Source organism: Balaenoptera physalus, assembly GCF_965194825.1.
Source record: "Balaenoptera physalus genome assembly, chromosome: 6".
In the NCBI taxonomy this organism is placed as follows: Eukaryota; Metazoa; Chordata; class Mammalia; order Artiodactyla; family Balaenopteridae; genus Balaenoptera; species Balaenoptera physalus.
Window position 1 is genome coordinate 54244367 of NC_138885.1, and position 18571 is coordinate 54262937.

Genomic DNA, 18571 nt, shown 5'->3' on the forward strand with positions numbered 1-18571 from the left:
ATGAAGAGATAGCGACATCATGGTAGGGAAGATATGACAAACTGTACTAACTTTGTTTGGAAGCTGCAAATTAATCACCAATTTGCATGATTTTGTTACCTTGTTTCTCTGTACTGTTTATGCAAAAAGAGTATAAAGAAGTTAAAGCTTCCAGGACTTCCCTGGTGGCACAGTGGTTAAGAATCTGCCTGCCAATGCAGGGGACATGGGTTCGAGCCCTGGTCCGGGAAGATCCCACATGCCATGGAGCAACTAAATCTGTGTGCCACAACTACTGAGCCTGTGCTCTAGAGCCCGTGAGCCACAACTACTGAAGTCCAAGCACCACAACTACTGAAGCCCGCATGCCTTGAATAAAAATTCATGTTAGAAGTTAAAGCTTCCAGACCTTCTCTCCCAAAACATCTAACTGCAAAAATCCTTCTTCTGGTACCCAGAGGTCCACTCTTTTTTATTTTTTAATTAATTAATTAATTTATTTATTTATGGCTGCATTGGGTCTTTGTTGCTGCGCATGGGTTTTCTCTAGTTGCGGCGAGCAGGGGCTACTCTTCGTTGCGGTGCACGGGCTTCTCATTGCGGTGGCTTCTCTTGTTGTGGTGCACAGGCTCTAGGCATGCGGACTTCAGTAGTTGTGGCATGCGGGCTTCAGTAGTTGTGGCATGTGGGCTCAGTAGTTGTGGCTTGCAGGCTCTAGAGCACAGGCTCAGTAGTTGTGGCACACGGGCTTAGTTGCTCCGCGGTATGTGGGATCTTCCCGGACCAGGGCTCAAACCCGTGTCCCCTGCATTGGCAGGCAGATTCCTAACCACTGCATCACCAGGGAAGTCCTCAGAGGTCCACTCTTAAATGTTTTTGGTCTACAGTTCTAGAAACATATTTTTCAAATACTTTTTAAAATTTAGACTCAAAATAAGAAATGCATTTTACATCACAACCCAGAAATCTGTTGCACACACATATACACTTGAAATAAACGTTGCAGTAATAGTAATTACACTATGTGCTAAACACTGACATTTTCAACTCTGTTTTATTTAACTTGAAAAAATGCTCGTTGTGGACTTACTAAATTGATTTCATGACACACCAATAGTAGCAACCTGCAGATTGACAAAGATTGAGAAATCTTCTATGCACATATATACAGTCAGTCCTCCATATCTGAGGGTTCCACATCCACGGACTCAACCAACTATGGGTCAGAAATATTTGAAAAAAAATTCCAGAAAGATCCAAAAAGCAAAGCTTGAATTTGCCGTGTACCAGCAACTATTTACATACCATTTACATTGTATTAGGTATTATAAATAATGTAGAGATGATTTAAAGTATAGAGGAGGATGTGCATGCGTATGTTATATGCAAACTTTATATAAGGAACTTGAGCAATGGCAGATTTTGGTATTCTCAGGAGGTCTTGGAACCAATCTCCTGCGGATACCAAGGAACAACTGTACATTCTTTTATATAAAAATGAGATTATACAAATTGTACCTTTGTTACATTGTAACTATCCTTATTCATATTCCCTTTTACATTATTTGTTAATGTACTCTTAGTGTCACTAAGAGTTACAGCATAAGTATATCCTCATTTGCACACTTTTCTTATTCATTCTTATAGTCTGGAAGAAATTATTTCCTACAGTGACTTTCTAAGACACAAAACAGAAGCATCAGGTATAGTAACCTTCTTATATGTCATAGATCAAAGAGGTATTTTAAAAACCTTCCCTAAGAAATGCTACATTTTCTTTCTTTTTTTAAAACATTAATTTATTTATTTGGCCGCGCCAGGCCTTAGTTGTGGCACACGGGATCTTCGTTGCCGCGTACAGGATCTTCGTTGTGGCATGCAGGATCTTTAGTTGCTGCATGTGGGATCTTTAGTCACAGCATGAGGGATCTAATTCCGTAACCAGGGATTGAACCCGGGCCCCCTGCATTGGGAGCACGGAGTCTTAACCACTGGACCACCAGGGAAGTCCCAAGAAATGCTACATTTTAAAAATATTTATTTATTTGTTTGTTTATTTATTTTTGGCTGTGTTGGGTCTTCGTTGCTGCCCGCAGGCTTTCTCTAGTTGTGGCGAGCAGGGGCTACTCTTCGTTGTGGTGCTTGGGCTTTTCACTGCAGTGGCTTCTCCTATTGTGGAGCACGGGCTCTAGGCTCACAGACTTCAGTAGTTGTGGCAGACGGGCTTCAGTAGTTGTGGCACATGGGCTCAGTAGTTGTGGTTCGCGGGCTCTGGCGCGCAGGCTCAGTAGTTGTGTCGCACAGGCTTAGTTGCTCCGCAGCATGTGGGACCTTCCTGGACCAGGGCTCGACCCCTGTCCCCGACATTGGCAGGTGGATTCCTAACCACTGCGCCACCAGGGAAGTCCCTACATTTTCATATACAGAATTTCCTGTCAAACAGGCCAAGCTGTCCACATCATGCTTATTTACTAAAATGGAATTTGAGGGTGGAGGTATCATTGCTTGAAAGAATTAAGAGTAATGTCAAAATCTTTTTTTATGCCCCTGCTATGCCCTTTCATGTATGCATGTTGAACTAGACTGCTCATCAGTTTTGTAATATAAAGTTTTATGAATTTAATCATAGAACTCTATGATTTTCATAAGAGGGAGATATGACAGTGTTTCCACTCTATTTATTTTTTAACATCTTTATTGGAGTATAATTGCTTTACAATGGTGTGTTGGTTTCTGCTTTTTAACAGAGTGAATCAGCTATACATATACATATATCCCCATATCTCCTCCCTCTTGCGTCTTCCTCCCATCCCACTCTATTTAAAAGGTGCAACTAAAACATACAAAAATGTTCTACTGAGGCTGTAGAAATTTTATTAATAATTTACAGATACCAAATAAAATATAAGTATAATTTATTTAGAAAGAATGCATATCTATGAATTTTAAAATGTAACATTTGATAACTTACATAATAATTTAACTAAGGTAGAACAGTTAAAAATAATAAATAGGATGTGCATTTTACAACTTTTAACTCAATTTTTTTATTTTTATTTTTTATTTTGAAGTGATTTCAGACTTACAAGCTACAAAACACAAACCACTCAGTGCCAAGAATGTGGTTGCTAAATATCATCCTCCAATTTAAAAAAAAAAGCCAGGGGCTGTGAAGAAACAGCAGACTGTAGAGCTGGAACAGGGAAAATACCAATACAAGACAAGGCAGAAGCATTTTGTACTACCAGAAAGCAAGTGAATGCTCACAAACCAAAAGGGTGGGGACATGTCAAAAGGCCATAGAAGTCTATCAGAACTCCAGATGGTCAAAGCGGGAACTACTAGAGTGACCAAACAAAGAGTGTATTAGATTATAACCTCCCAAATAAAAATACATGAATCCATACAAATATAAATAAATGATACAAAAATAAGTAGGGGAGAATAGTCAAATCTTCCCTACAGAGGAATCCAAATAATATATGTAGAAACAATCCTGTCCAGAAGGTGAAGTTTAAACCTGCCCCCTGCCCCTGCCTTTGAGAGTGGGCTGGAGTTAGTGACTCCCTTCCAAATAGAATGGGGGAAAAACTGGAACTTTACAGAGGAGAAGCCTAGAAGATACTTCCTTAGCCAAGATAACCAGGTTTACATCACTAGAATTACCCTGTTGATAGCATCCACTCCCTGACATAATGTGAGATGAGAATGGTACTTCACCTCTGTAGTACTCTTTCTAAAAAACCCATAACACCAGTCTAATTATGAGAAATACATATGACAAACCAAAATTGAGAGACAACCTATAAATATTTCACCAAGACTCCTCAAAACAATGAAAGTCATGAAAAATAAGGGAAGAATGAGACTGTCACAGACCAGAGGAGACTGGAGAGATGATGAATAAATGAAATGTGGTACCCTGGATTGGATCTTGGAATAGAAAAAGGACATTAAAGGAAAAATTAGTGAAATGTGATTAAAGTCTGGAGTTTAGAGGAACATTCATGGAAAATGGGTGAAATCTGAATAAAGTCTGCGGTTTAGTTAATAGTAATGTACCAATGTTTGTTCCTTAGTTTTGAAAAATGTACCACGGTAATTTAAAATGACATCAGAGGAAACTGAAATTGGGTGAGGGGTGTACTATCTTTTCAACTTTTCTGTAAATGTTAAATTATTCTAAAATAAAAAAGTTTATTTTTTAAAAAGTACAAATAATTGCCATATACACTTCAGATTCCCCAAACTCATTAACATTTTACCACGTTTGCTTTATCACTCTCTTTCTCCTCCCTCTACAGATTTTTTTCTGAATTTGATAACAAGCTGCAGACATCATTCCCCTTTACTCCTAAATATTTCAATGTATTTCCTTAAAAAGTACATTTATCGAAATAAGGTAATTACCATTTAATACAGTACTATCCAATCCACAGACCTTCACATTTCACCAGTTGTTCCACTAATGTCCTTTATAACAAAAATAGAATAAAATAATAAAATAAATAATTGTTTCTGTCTTGGCCCATTATCTATTCCAGAGTAAGAATTGTAGTTAATTGTCATATCTCTTTAGTATTTTTTGATCTGGAACAAGTTCTTCATTCTTCGTCTTTCTTGACCTTGACATTTTTGAAGAATATAAGCCATTTATTTTGCGAAATGCCCCTCAATTTGGGTTTGACTGATGTTTCTTGTTTAAATTCAGGTTATACATTTTTGAAGGAATGCCACAGAAGTGATGTTATGCTCTTTTCAGTGCATCCTATCAGGACGCATGACGTCTATTTGTCCCATTACTAATAACATTAATTTTGACAATGGTAAAGGTGATGCCTCCACTGTAAAGTTGCTGGGTTTTTTCCATTAATGATTAGTAAGTACCTTGTGGTGAGGTTATTTTGACACTGCAAAAACATCCTCCTTGTCATCACCTCTTCATGAATTAGTTGTATGATCCACTGATGATTCTTGCCTGAAACAATTCCTGGCTATTTTTATGTATTTGTATTTCCGTATGAATTCTACATCAACTTGTCTAGCTCTCTTTAAAAAAAGGAGTAGGTATTTTTATTGAAATTATGTTAAAATTATAAAGTAGGGAGAATTGTCTTTTCATTGGTTCAATTCAATTTTTGTGTCTCTCAGAAGTGTTTTAAAGTTTTTCTAAAATAGTTTTTGTACATGTGTTACATTTATTCCCAAATATTTGATCTTTTTTGTTGTTATTTGACTGGGGTTTTCCCAACCACTATATCCTCTAACTGGTAAGTATTTGTATATGTAAAGAATGTTGAGTTCTGAATGCTAATATACCTTCTAGTTACTGAATTATTTTATTGTTAGAGATAGTTTTATTATTTGATTCTCTAGGGCAGGAGTCCACAAACTTTTTCTGTACAATGTCGGATAAAGTATTTTCAACTTTATGGGCCAAACCCTTTCTATCACAACTATCCAACTCTGCCAGTGTAGGGCAAAAGTAGCTACAGGCCATACACAAACAAAATGATGTGACCAGATGTGGCTCTCAGGCTACTTTGCTGATCTTTGCTCCAGGGTTTCCACATATACTTTCCTATCATAGTCAAATAGAGTTAGTTTTATTTCTTAATTTCCAATTGTTATACCTCTTCTGATTGCTCTTATTTAATTGCATTGCCTAGTATATCCAGTAAAATGTTGGACTGTAGTGGAGTTACTAGATATCCTTGCCTTGTTCTTGATGGCAGTAGTAAAAAACCACACATATGAAAGCATATATCACAGAGTAATGTGTGATACATGGGTCTGATGTGAATGCAAACTTGCTACAGCAGGAGGACAGATGCAGAGGACTTTGAAAAGTGATTTCCTCAACCTAAATGTCCATCAACAGATGAATGGATAAAGAAGATGTGGTAAGTATACACAACAGAATATTACTCAGCTGTAAAAAAGAATGAAATAATGCCATTTGCAGCAACATGGATGGACCTAGAAATTATCATACTAAGTGAAGTAAATTAGAAAGAGAAAAACAAATACCATGTGATATCATTTACAAGGGGAAACTAAAATACAACACAAAAGAACTTATATATGAAACAGAATCAGATTCACAGACAAAGAGAACAGACTTGCGGTTGCCAAGGGGGAGGGGTGGTGGGGGAGGGTAGGACTGGGAGTTTGGGACTAGCAGATGCAAACTATTATATATAGAATGGATAAACTATAGGTCCTATTGTACAGCACAGGGAGCTATGTTTGAAATCCTGTAATAAACCATAATGGGAAAGAAAAATAAATAAAATAAAATTAGGTTGTCTTTTTATCATTGAGTTGTAAGAGGTTCTTTATATACTCTGGATACAAGTCCCTTGTCAGATATATGACTGACAAATTTTTTCTCCTGTATGTTGCTGCCTTTCCACTTTCTTGATGGTGTCCTCTGAAGCACACACATTTTAAATTTTGATGACATCCAATTTATTTACTCTTTCTTTGTTTGACTGAAGGTGTCATGTCTAAAAGCCACTGCTGAATCTAAGGTCAGGATGATTTATACGTACGTTTCCTTCTGAGAATTTTATATTTAGTTCTTATAATTAGATCTTCAATCCATTTTCAGTTAATTTTTGTGCATGATGTGAGATATGGGTCCAACTTCATTCTTTGCATGTTGACATCCATTTGTCTCAGCAGCATTTGTTGAAAATACTATTTTTTCCCCATTGAATTGTCTTGGCATTCTTAGTGAAGATAAATTGACCATAAAGGTAATTTTTAAAAAAAATTATTTATTTGGTTGCACTGGGTCTTAGTTGCAGCAGGCAGGCTCCTTAGTTGTGGCATGCAAACTCTTAGTTGCGGCATGCATGTGGGACTAGTTCCCTGACCAGGGATCAAACTCAGGTCCCCTGCATTGGGAGCACGGGGTCTTATCCACTGCATCATCAGGGAAGTCCTGAGGTAAGTGTTTATTACTGGACTTTCAATTCTATTCCATGGATCTATGTGTTTATTTTTATGCCTTTTTGCAGGGGGAGAGGTAGGTAATAGATATTTTCATCAACTGAACTCTTTTTATCCTCACTTTCTGTTTTCTTTTTAAATGAGTTTTATATAGTTCAAGTTACTGTCACTTCTGCACGTCTGTGAATAGAACTGGCAATTTGGGGGAGTTTATAAGATTCCTAGTTTCAAAAATGTCCTCTGCTTTAGGTAAAGTATGGTTTCTTTTATTTTTTTTTAATTAATTAATTTATTTATTATTTTTGGATGTGTTGGGTCTTCGCTTCTGTGCAAGGGCTTTCTCTAGTTGCGGCGAGCGAGGGCCACTCTTCATTGCGGTGCGCGGGCCTCTCACTGTCGCGGCCTCTCTTATTGCGGAGCACAGGCTCCAGAAGCGCAGGCTCAGCATTTGTGGCTCACGGACCCAGCCGCTCCGTGGCATGCGGAATCCTCCCAGACCAGGGCTCGAACCCGTGTCCCCTGTATTGGCAGGCAGACCCCCAGCCACTGCGCCACCAGGGAAGCCCCAAGTATGGTTTCTTTATTGATTATATTTGGGGGCTGGGCGGTGTGAACAATTTGTCCTATTTTAAAAAATATTCTTCTGCCTTGCAGGATCCTAAATTTTCTTCTCTCGCTTCTTTATTTAACTGTTTAGCTTCTAAAAGGCATTTATTTCTTCCTTTTTAACCCTCTTCTCCCCAAAATAGTTGCCTTTCCAAAACTGCCTCTTTGAGTCCTATGCAAACTTATATGTCCTCTTTCTGTGGTCTATTCTTGTCTATCAGGATGTTTTTCAGTATTCTGGGAGAAATTTATTTTCCTGGAAGTGATTTTAGATCAGTCTTAAGCCTGTAACTAGTTCCGCTCTTATCTTGTGCAGTTTTTCCCAGACTACCCATGCTCTCCACCAAGGCTTGCACAAGAGTGTGAATGATTTGGTATTAATTTTTCTACTTACACATAATTTGAAGTTTGAACGTTCTCTATGTTCTAGTTATGTTAAGACATGGGTTATGTGTAGTTTTATGTTCTTCTTTATTGTTTTTTTGAAGGATGTGTGGGGAAATTCAGATTCATGTATTTGCCATTATTTCAGTTACCCAGTCAATCTTTTAATATTTTTATAAGCATTTTGTTTGTTTGTTTTTCCTGGATGAAGGACTTTTGGGTTCTTAATGGTCTGGGTTATGTCTACTCTAGTATTGCAATGGTAATATTACTTGAGGACGACATTGCAACCAGCTAATCTTCATTGACTCAATGGTCAATACACTATAAGGTGAACTCTTATTAAAGACACTGTACTTCTACCATGATATTCAAACAATTAATATATCATGTGCTATCTAATCAGTGATGACAACAGTGGAAGAAAAAAAACTATTAACTAAAATACAAAATAATGCAAAAGTCCTATACTTTCTTTTGTTTACATTTCTCTTTCCACTAGGAAAATTCTTTTTCTTTAAATAGTCAAGTTTAATAAATTAGTAGTTTATTGTACTCTCATATAATAGTCTATATGAGAGACTACTTGATTCACAGCCTATGCTACTTTTGGCTTTTCTTGAGCTTTGCTTACCAGAACAGAGCCCATGTCAAAAACTTAATGACCATGACATTAAAAATAAAATATCAAATGAAATTACTATCTCCTTAAATACAAATATCTAACAAAAATACATTTATCTGCATTTAACAGAAATTAATTTGGAATACTTGTTTTAGTAAAGATATTTATTCTTTATTTTATTACTTTTAATTGAAGTGCAGTTGAATTACAATATTATATTAGTTTCAGGTGTATAGCATAGTGATTCAGTATTTTTACAGATTATACTCCATTAAAAGTTATTATAAGATAATGGCTATAATTCCCTGTGCTATATAATATATCCTTGTTGCTTATCTATTTTATACACTGTAGTTTGTATCTCTTAATCCCATTGCTCCTCCCCCTTCTCTCTCCCCTATGATAACCAGTTTATTTTCAATATCAGTGAATCTGTTTCTGTTTTGTATATACATTCATTTGTATTTATTTTAAATTCCATATATAAGTAATATCGTATAGTATTTGTTTTTCTTTGTCTGATTTATTTCACTAAGCGTAATATTCTCTAGGTCCATCCATGTTGCTACAAACGGCAGAATTTCATTCTTTTTTATGACTAACTGTCCATTGTATACACATACCACATCTTCTTTATCCATTCGTCTGTCGATGGGCATTTGGATTGCTTCTATATCTTGACTATTGTAAATAGTGCTACTATAAACACTGGGGTGCATGTATCTTTTCAAATTAGTATTCTTGTTTTTTCCAGATATATACCCAGGAGTGGAATTGCCGAATCATACGGTAGTTCTAGTTTAGTTTTTTGAGGAACCTCCATACTGTTTTCCATAGTGGCCGTACCAATTTACATTCCCACCAACAGTGTAGGAGGGTTCCCTTTTCTCCACATCCTCTCCAAAACTGTTATTTGTAAAGATATTGATATTTCTTTAAATTGCTGTGACTTAGTATTTTTATTCTTGCAGCTACAATAGCATTCCTTAGGTATTACTGTACTGATTTTATTTTATATAGGAGTTAGAAATGATTACTGGGAATTTGGGACTACTCATTTTCCATCAGTTAAATAGTATGTGATCATAAGTAAATACTTTTGCCACTCTCAGCTTTTGTTTTTGCATATGAGATATGTAATTAATTTGATAATACCTATTATGAGATGTTTTGAAAGGTTTAATTAGCGTTTGTAAAATACTTTGAAATATTAGAATGAAAAGACTCAAAGCAAATTACCAACAATTATAATTTTGCCTAGTATATGTTACTATGCTAACAAACACTGCAAGAGCACTCGTTGTGGTATCTTATGAAGCTAAGAGTATCTCCAACAACCTACTATTCTCTTCAATATAAAAATATTTCACTAAAAGGTACTCTTTTATCATATATAAAAAAACTTTTATCCCTTTCTATCAAATACTATATATTATATAGTATTACAAACAGTCTTTTTCTTCTTAATATAAAAAGATTTTAACATGAGCTACTGCTATGTCACGTAATAAAAATGTTTAGTCCTTCCTATCATATTTCTATATAATGGTGAGTTTACTTTTAATACTACCTTGAGTCAGTGCTTTCTTTTTTAATGTTCTTGGGAGTTAAGATCTGTCTATTAACTTTACAGTTGTATCCAAAAGCACTAATGATAATTAAAAAAAAATTTTTTTTTCTTTTTTTGGCTGTGTCGGGTCTTAGTTGCAGCACGCAGGATCTTCGTTGCAGCATTCGGGATCTTTCATTGTGGCACTCGGGCTCTTCATTGTGGCACGCATGCTTCTCTCTAGTTGTGGTGCGCAGGCTTCTTTCTAGTTGTGGCATGTGGGCTCCAGAGCACGTGGGCTCTATAGTTGTGGCTTGTGTGTTCAGTTCAGTAGTTGCGGTGCGCGGGCTTAGTTGCCACGCGCGGGTTTAGTTGCCCTGCGCCATATGGGATCTTAGTTCCCCGACCGGGGATCGAACCCACGTCCCCTGCATTGGAAGGCGGATTCTTAACCACTGGACCACCAGGGAAGTCCCAATAATTTTAAAATTTCTAATGGCTATAAACATTTCTTACATAATTAAATAGTATCTTGAACTAAAGATTTCTCAGCAACAGTATTTACTCTGCCTAAAATGTATTTAGGGCATATGTACTACTACCAGATAATTACTGCTTAACTAACTTTAAGTACCTTACAAAAAACAAAACCCCAATATCCCCTTGTTCTCCTTGTTCGCTCATTTGCTTAACATTTACTTAGTGCCTACATCTTGCCAGGACTGTCTTCTGGTTATCCCAAATATTAGAAACAGTATGTGGCAAGAGAGCAAAGAATGTAAGATGGAGTTAGACATACTCATTATCCTCAGAGGGTTATGATGACATACAACTGAGGAACAGTCTCAAGTAACCCTTGAAAAACTGAGTGTGCCCCTTCATTAGAGATTTTTGAATTGACTAGATTAAATCAATATTTAAGTAGGTCCAAGCACATCAATATTATTATTAAAAAGACATGGTTAGAAACAAACCCTGAATTTTCAAATTCTATTCTTCATGGAGCATATAATAAATTTCAGTGGATACATGTCCTTTCGTATTTTGCCTCCACATTTTGATTAATCAATCACCCCAAATGCTACTTCTCACTTCTTTTTATTTGAATCTCACCCCTACTTCTAGGTCCAGTTGCAATGCCACACCCACAAAGCCTACAATGGATTTTATTCATCTTATATTACGACACATTCTATCAACTCATAATTCCTAGAACCTTATGTATTAATCTTAACTGCTCATCTCAGCTGTAGGAGTCAACAGTCCAGGGACTTTTACTCATATGGCATTACAATGCAAACTCATTATTGGCAGAAAAAGGTCAAACAAGTAAGAATCTTTAGAAATTGTTCAAAAATTAAAGATATGAAGTAATGAAAAAGTGCCCACCTTCAAATGGTCTGAGTCTGAAATACACGAGCTGTCAATACTATCTCTCATTACTAGTATAAATCACTTAATCAAGTTATCCTAATAAAACTTCCAAAGTATTTAAAATAGAAAACTATTTTAAGATACTTTTAAGACATCAATGAAAAGCATACTAAATGTATGTTAGATTATAACACAGCAAAGGATATGGACATAAAGTTTTCAAATTTTGTATCTTACCAACTGCCTTAAACTAATGAATTTATTTTAAATTTATTTATCTGTAAAATTATTTTAAATAAATCACAAACATAAGTAACCCTAGACAGCCAGCTATTCACCTTTCAGATAAATGTTTTTTTAAAAAGCTTTGAGAATTTGGCATTAATACTATATTTCTGTATCATATCTTTAACATCTATGATAATTTTGAATGACATAGAAAGTCTTATGCATATATTCTGAAGAGTCTGCGTTTTGTATTTAAATGTAAGATACTTACAGCTCTCCCAAGAAGACAGAAAAAGGAAAAACAGTGCATATGAAAAAAATTAACCTATAATAATAGCTATTTTTTTTTGTTGGCTGCTCCTTGCAGCTTGTGGGATCTTAGTTTCCCAACCACAGATCAAACCCAGGCCCCGGCAGTAAAAACGCCAAGTCCTAACCACTGGACCACTAGGGAATTCCCAATAATGGCTATTTGAAAGAAATTTAGAGAATGAATTATATCTTCAACTTAACCACTTAAAAATCTTTTTCACAACAGATATCCATAAAGTTTTTAAATGTCATTTTCCTCTTTTCAAATTATAGGAAGATACCATAATTCAGTGAACTGCTATTCCAGCATTTAGAATATAAAATAAATAATTGAATCGGTTTTGTTTTATTTTACTTGCTATTAACATTTTATTTGTAGATGGCGATTTCTACCCCAAACACTAATTATTTAAATAATAAAGTCTGGCAATTCAAAGATACTACTTTTTTCCCTAATATCAGACTTGCAATTTACAAAATAATTATAAACGAGTAAATGCTACTAATTGTAAGTTCCATTTAACAGAATCTTTTTATACTATTTATTTACTATTACTATTTATTCTATACTATTTTATTTAGTTAGCTTGGGCTTCTAGGACAAATAGACTGGATGGCTTAAACAACAGTTATCTCTCACAACTCTGGAGGTTAGGAACTCCAAGATCAAGATGCCTGCAGATTTGGTGTCTGGTAAGGCTCCACTTCCTGATATGCAGACAGTTACTTTCTCACTGTATACTCACATGACTCTCTCTTCCTCTTCTTATAGAGGCACTAATTCCATTATGAGGGTCCCACTACCATGACATAATCTAAACCTAGTTATCTCCCAAAGGTACCACCTCCTAATATCATCACGTTAGGGGGTTAGGGATTCAACATATGAATTTGAATATGGGGGGGATACAAACATTCAGTTCATGACACTAATGGACAGGATGAAAAATTTCTTAATCTCATAAAGTGGTGTAGTCTACTTTTTCTTAGAAAAAAGACATTCAAGCACAATTTATATTACCTATATATACTCTAAGTGAATAGATTTCATGGTTAAATTAAACATGTGATTTACTAATCATAAATAACTTTAGAGCAAATTTAACTGGCAAACGAATTTTGATTAAAGAAAAATACTACAAACTTCATTTTGATGTGCTAAATAGAGCAATGCTTAGCTTTTAATAAAAACTACAGAAAAATTTTCTAATCATGCAATCAAAAAGAATATTATAGGGACTTCACTGCCGGTCCAGTGGTTACGACTCTGCACTTCCACTGCAGGGAGCGCAGGTTCGATCGCTGGTCGGGAACTAAGATCCCGCATGATGCGCAGGGCGGCCAGAAGATTAAAAAAAAAATTATAAAGTATTCTATAAATTAAATTTAAATGTGATTAGTCTGAGTCATCAGCCACCAAGAAAAAGACACATCTATTCTAAAAGAAAATTTATATATACGTTTTACAGTGCAAATATTAAGGTAGCATTCAGTTATAGATACATAGAATCTGTTAATTTTTATTTTTTATATATTTATTTATTCTCTAAGTAATAATTTTTTCTATAAGTAATGATGAAGGTTATTCTAATATACTCCTTGATTTTCAAAAAAGACTTTATGTTTTAAGAGCAATTTTAGGATTGAAATTGAGAGGAAAGTATAAACATTTGCCATATATCACCCACCATTCACCCATGCAGAGCTTCCCCCATTAACAACCTCACTCACCAGATGGCACTTTTTTTTTTTAACTAATGATGAACCTACATCATTATCACTCAAAGTCCACTGTTTACACTCTTGGTTTTGTACATTCTATGGGTTTGTACAAATGTATAATGACATATATTCATCATAATAATATACAGATATTTCCACTGCCCTAGAAATTCTCTGTGGTATGCTTATTCATCTGTCCCCACCCCTACCTCTGGCAACCACTAATCTTTTATTGTCTCCATAGTTTTGCCTTTTCCAAAATGTGATATACTTGGATTCATATTTTCAGATTGGCTTCTTTCACTCAGCAATATGCATTACAGCTTCCTTCATGTCTTTTCACGGCTTGATAGCTCATTTCTTTTTAGCTCTGAATAATATTTTGTTGCCTAGTTGTGCCAGTTTATTTCTCCATTTAGCTATTAAAGGACATTTGGTTGCTTCCAAGATTTGGCAAGTATGAATAAAACTGCTATAAACTTTCATGTGCAGCTTTTCTGTGGACATAAGTTTTCAATTCCTTTGGGTAAGTACAAAGTAGTGTGATTGCTGGATCATATGGTAAGAGTATATTGTATTTTGTAAGAAATCATTTTCATCTTGTAAGAAACTATCTTCCAATGCGGCTGTAACATTTATTCCCACAAGCATTGTATGAGAGTTTCTGTGGCTCCACATTCTTGCCAGCATTTGGTGTTGTCAGTGTTCTAGATTTTGGCCATTCTAATAGGTATATAGCGGTATCTCACTGTTGTTTCAATTTGTATTTCCCTGATGACATGCAAAAATTTTTTCTATATGATGTGGAACATCTTTTCATATGCTTACTTGCTGTCTGTATATCTTCTTTAGTGAAGTGTCTTTTAAGGTCTTTGGCCCATTTTAAAATCAGGTTGTTTATTTTCTTATTGTTGAGGTTTAAGTGTTTTCTGTATACTTTTTTTTTTTTATAAGTATTTTTAATTAATTAATTAATTTTATTTTTGGCTGTGTTGGGTCTTCGTTTCTGTGCGAGGGCTTTCTCTAGTTGTGGCAAGTGGGGGCCACTCTTCATCGCGGTGCGCGAGCCTCTCACTATCGTGGCTTCACCCGCTGCAGAGCACAGGCTCCAGATGCACACGCTCAGTAGCTGTGGCTCATGGGCCTAGTTGCTCCGCGGCATGTGGGATCTTCCCAGACCAGGGCTTGAACCCGTGTCCCCTGCATTGGCAGGCAGAGTCTCAACCACTGCGCCACCAGGGAAGCCCTGTATACTTTTTTTTAAATTATTTATTTATTTATTTATTTTGGCCGCACCAGGTCTTAGTTGCAGTGTGCGGCATGTGGGCTTCTTAGTGGCTGCACGCAGACTCTTAGTTGAGGCATGTATGCAGGATCTTAGTTGCGGCATGCATGTGGGACCTAGTTCCCTGACCCGGGACTGAACCTGGGCCAACTGCATTGGGAGTGTGGAGTCTTACCCACTGAACCACCTGGGAAGACCCTCTTTGTATACTTTGGGTAACAGTCCTTCATCAAACATTTCTTTGGCAAATATTTTCTCCCGGTCTGTGGCTTGACTTCTCATTCTCTTGTGATTGTCTTTCATAGAGCAGAAGTTGTAAATGTTAATGAAGTCCTGATTATCAATTATTTCTTTCCTGAATCATGTCTTTGGTGTTACATCTAATAAGGCATTACCATGCTGAAGATCATCTAAGTTATCCCCTATGTTATTTCTATAGTTTTACACTCTTGCATTTTACATTTAGGTCTATGATCCATTTTGAGTTAATTTTGATGAACGGTGTAAGATCTGTGTCTAGGTTTATTTTTTTGCATGTGGATATCCATTTGTTGAAGGGACTATCTTTGCTCCATCGTATTGCCTTTACTCCTTTGTCAAAGATCAGTTGACAATATTTATGAAAATCTATTTCTGGGCTCTCCACTCTGTTCCATTGATCTATTTTGTCTATTATTTCACCACTACAACACTCTCCTGATTACTGTAGCTTTAGAATAAGTCTTGAAGTTGAGTAGCATCAGTCCTCCAACTTCGTTCTTCTTCAATATTGTTTTGGCTATTGAGTTTTTTTCATCTCCGTATAAACTTTAGAATCAGTTTGTCCACATCCATGAAATAACTTGCTGGGATTTTAACTGGGATAATATTGTATCCACAGATCAAGTTGGAAAGAACTGACATTTTGAAAATACTGACTAATTCTAACCATGAACATGGAATCTCTCTCCATTTATTTAGCTCTTTGATTCATTTATCAAAGTTTTGTAGTTTTCCTCATTATAGATATTGTACATATTTTGTTATAGATATATCCAAGTGTTTAATTTTGGGGGTTGCTAATGTAAATAGTATTGAGTTTTACTTTCAGATTCCACTTGTTCATTATCAGTATATAGGAAAGCAATTCACTTTTGTATATTAACCTTGTATCCTGCATCCTTACTATAATTGCTTATTTGTTCCAGTTTTTGTTGATTCTTTCAGATTTTCTACATAGACAATCATGTCATCTGCAAATAAAGGAAGTTTTATGTCTTCCTTGCCAAACTATATAACTTTCCCCCTCAAATTTCAGCTTTATTTAGATATGACTGAAATAAAATTGTAAGATATTTAAAGTGTACATCATAGTGATTTGATATACATATAAATTGTGAACCAATCTGTATACCTTTTATTGCCTTATTGCATTAGCAAGGAATTCCAGTACAATGTTGAAAAGGAGTGGTGAGAGGGAGACATCCTTGCCTCCTACCTGATTTTAGTGGGAAATCTTCAAGTTTTTCACCATTAAGTATGACGTTAGTTGTAGGGTTTTTGTAGATAGTCTTTATCAAGTTGAGAATGTCCCCCTCTATTCCTAGTTTGCTGAGAGTTTTAATCATGAATGGGTATTGAATTTTGTCAAATGTTTTTCGACATCTATTGACATGATCATGTGGTTTTTCTTTTTCAGTCTGTTGACATGATGTATTGCATTAATTGATTTTTAAACATTGAAACAGCTGTACATACCTGAAATAAATCCCACTGGGTATGATATATAATTCTTTTTATACTTTTATACTTTTGTAAATTTGGTTTGTTAATATTTTGTTGAGAATTGTTGCATGTATGTTCATAAGTCATATTGGTCTCTGGTTTCATTTTCTTGTAATGTCTTTGTCTGCTTTTGTTACCTTGCTAGTGCTGGCCACACAGAGTAAGTTAATATCATCCAAACAGAAAATAAATAAGGAAACAGAAGCTTTAAATGACACAATAGACCAGATAGATTTAACTGATATTTATAGGACATTCCATCCAAAAACAGCTGATTACACTTTCTTCTCAAGTGCGCACGGAACATTCTCCAGGATAGATCACATCTTGGGTCACAAATCAAGCCTCAGTAAATTTAAGAAAATTGAAATCATATCAAGCATCTTTTCTGACCACAGCACTATGAGATTAGAAATCATTTACGGGGAAAAACACGTAAAAAACACAAACACATGGAGGCTAAACAATACGTTACTAAATAACCAAGACATCCCTGAAGAAATCAAAGAGGAAATCAAAAAATACCTAGAGACAAATGACAATGAAAACACGATGATTCAAAACCTATGGGATGCAGCAAAAGCAGTTCTAAGAGGGAAGTTTATAGCTATACAAGCCTACCTCAAGAAACAAGAAAAATCTCAAATAAACAATCTAACTTTACACCTAAAGGAACTAGAGAAAGACGAACAAACAAAACCCAAAGTTAGCCAAAGGAAAGAAATCATAAAGATCAGAGCAGAAATAAATGAAATAGAAACAAAGAAAACAATAGCAAAGGTCAATAAAACTAAACGCTGGTTCTTTCAGAAGATAAACAAAATTGATAAACCATTAGCCAGACTCATCAAGAAAAAGAGGGAGAGGACTCAAATCAATAAAATTAGAAATGAAAAAGGAGAAGTTACAACAGACACTGCAGAAATACAAAGCATCCTAAGAGACTACTACAAGCAACTTTATGCCAATAAAATGGACAACCTGGAAGAAATGGACAAATTCTTAGAAAGGTATAACCTCCCAAGACTGAACCAGGAAGAAACAGAAAATATGAACAGACCAATCACAAGTAATGCAATTGAAACTGTGCCTAAAATCTTCCAACAAACAAAAGTCCAGGACCAGACGGCTTCACAGGTGAATTCTATCAAACATTTAGAGAAGAGCTAACACCCACCCTTCTCAAACTCTTCCAAAAAATTGCAGAGGAAGGAACACTCCCAAACTCATTCTATGAGGCCACCATCACCCTGATACCAAAACCAGACAAAGATACTACAAAACAAGAAAATTACAGACCAATATCACTGATGAATATAGATGCAGTAATCCTCAACAAAATACTAGCAAACAGAATCAAACAACACATTAAAAGGATCATACACCATGATCAAGTGGGATTTATCCCAGGGATGGAAGGATTCTTCAATATACGCAAATCAATCAATGTGATACACCATATTAACAAATTGAAGAATAAAAACCATATGATCATCTCAGTAGATGCAGAAAAAGCTTTTGACAAAATTCAACACCCATTTATGATAAAAACTCTCCAGAAAGTGGGCATAGAGGGAACCTACCTCAACATAATAAAGGCCATATACAACAAACCCACAGCAAACATCATTCTCAATGGTGAAAAACTGAAAGCATTTCCTCTAAGATCATGAACAAGACAAGGATGTCCACTCTCACCACTATTATTCAACATAGTTTGGAAGTCCTAACCATGGCAATCAGAGGAGAAAAAGAAATAAAAGGAATACAAATTGGAAAAGAAGAA

At 35.5% G+C, this 18571-nt stretch overlaps 1 protein-coding gene and 1 long non-coding RNA gene across 2 annotated transcripts in view; both read right to left on the reverse strand.

Moving 5' to 3' along the window:
* Positions 1-18571, reverse strand: part of LOC309662953 (uncharacterized protein) — a gene marked incomplete at its 5' end in the record, with an annotated part of 47945 nt that overhangs the window by 8782 nt on the left and 20592 nt on the right. The window lies entirely within an intron of this gene.
* LOC309662476 lies at positions 1752-17545 on the reverse strand. Its single transcript, XR_014264721.1, has 2 exons — positions 14991-17545; positions 1752-14672 (listed from the first exon to the last, which is right to left on the reverse strand). It is a non-coding gene; the product is annotated as an uncharacterized lncRNA (long non-coding RNA).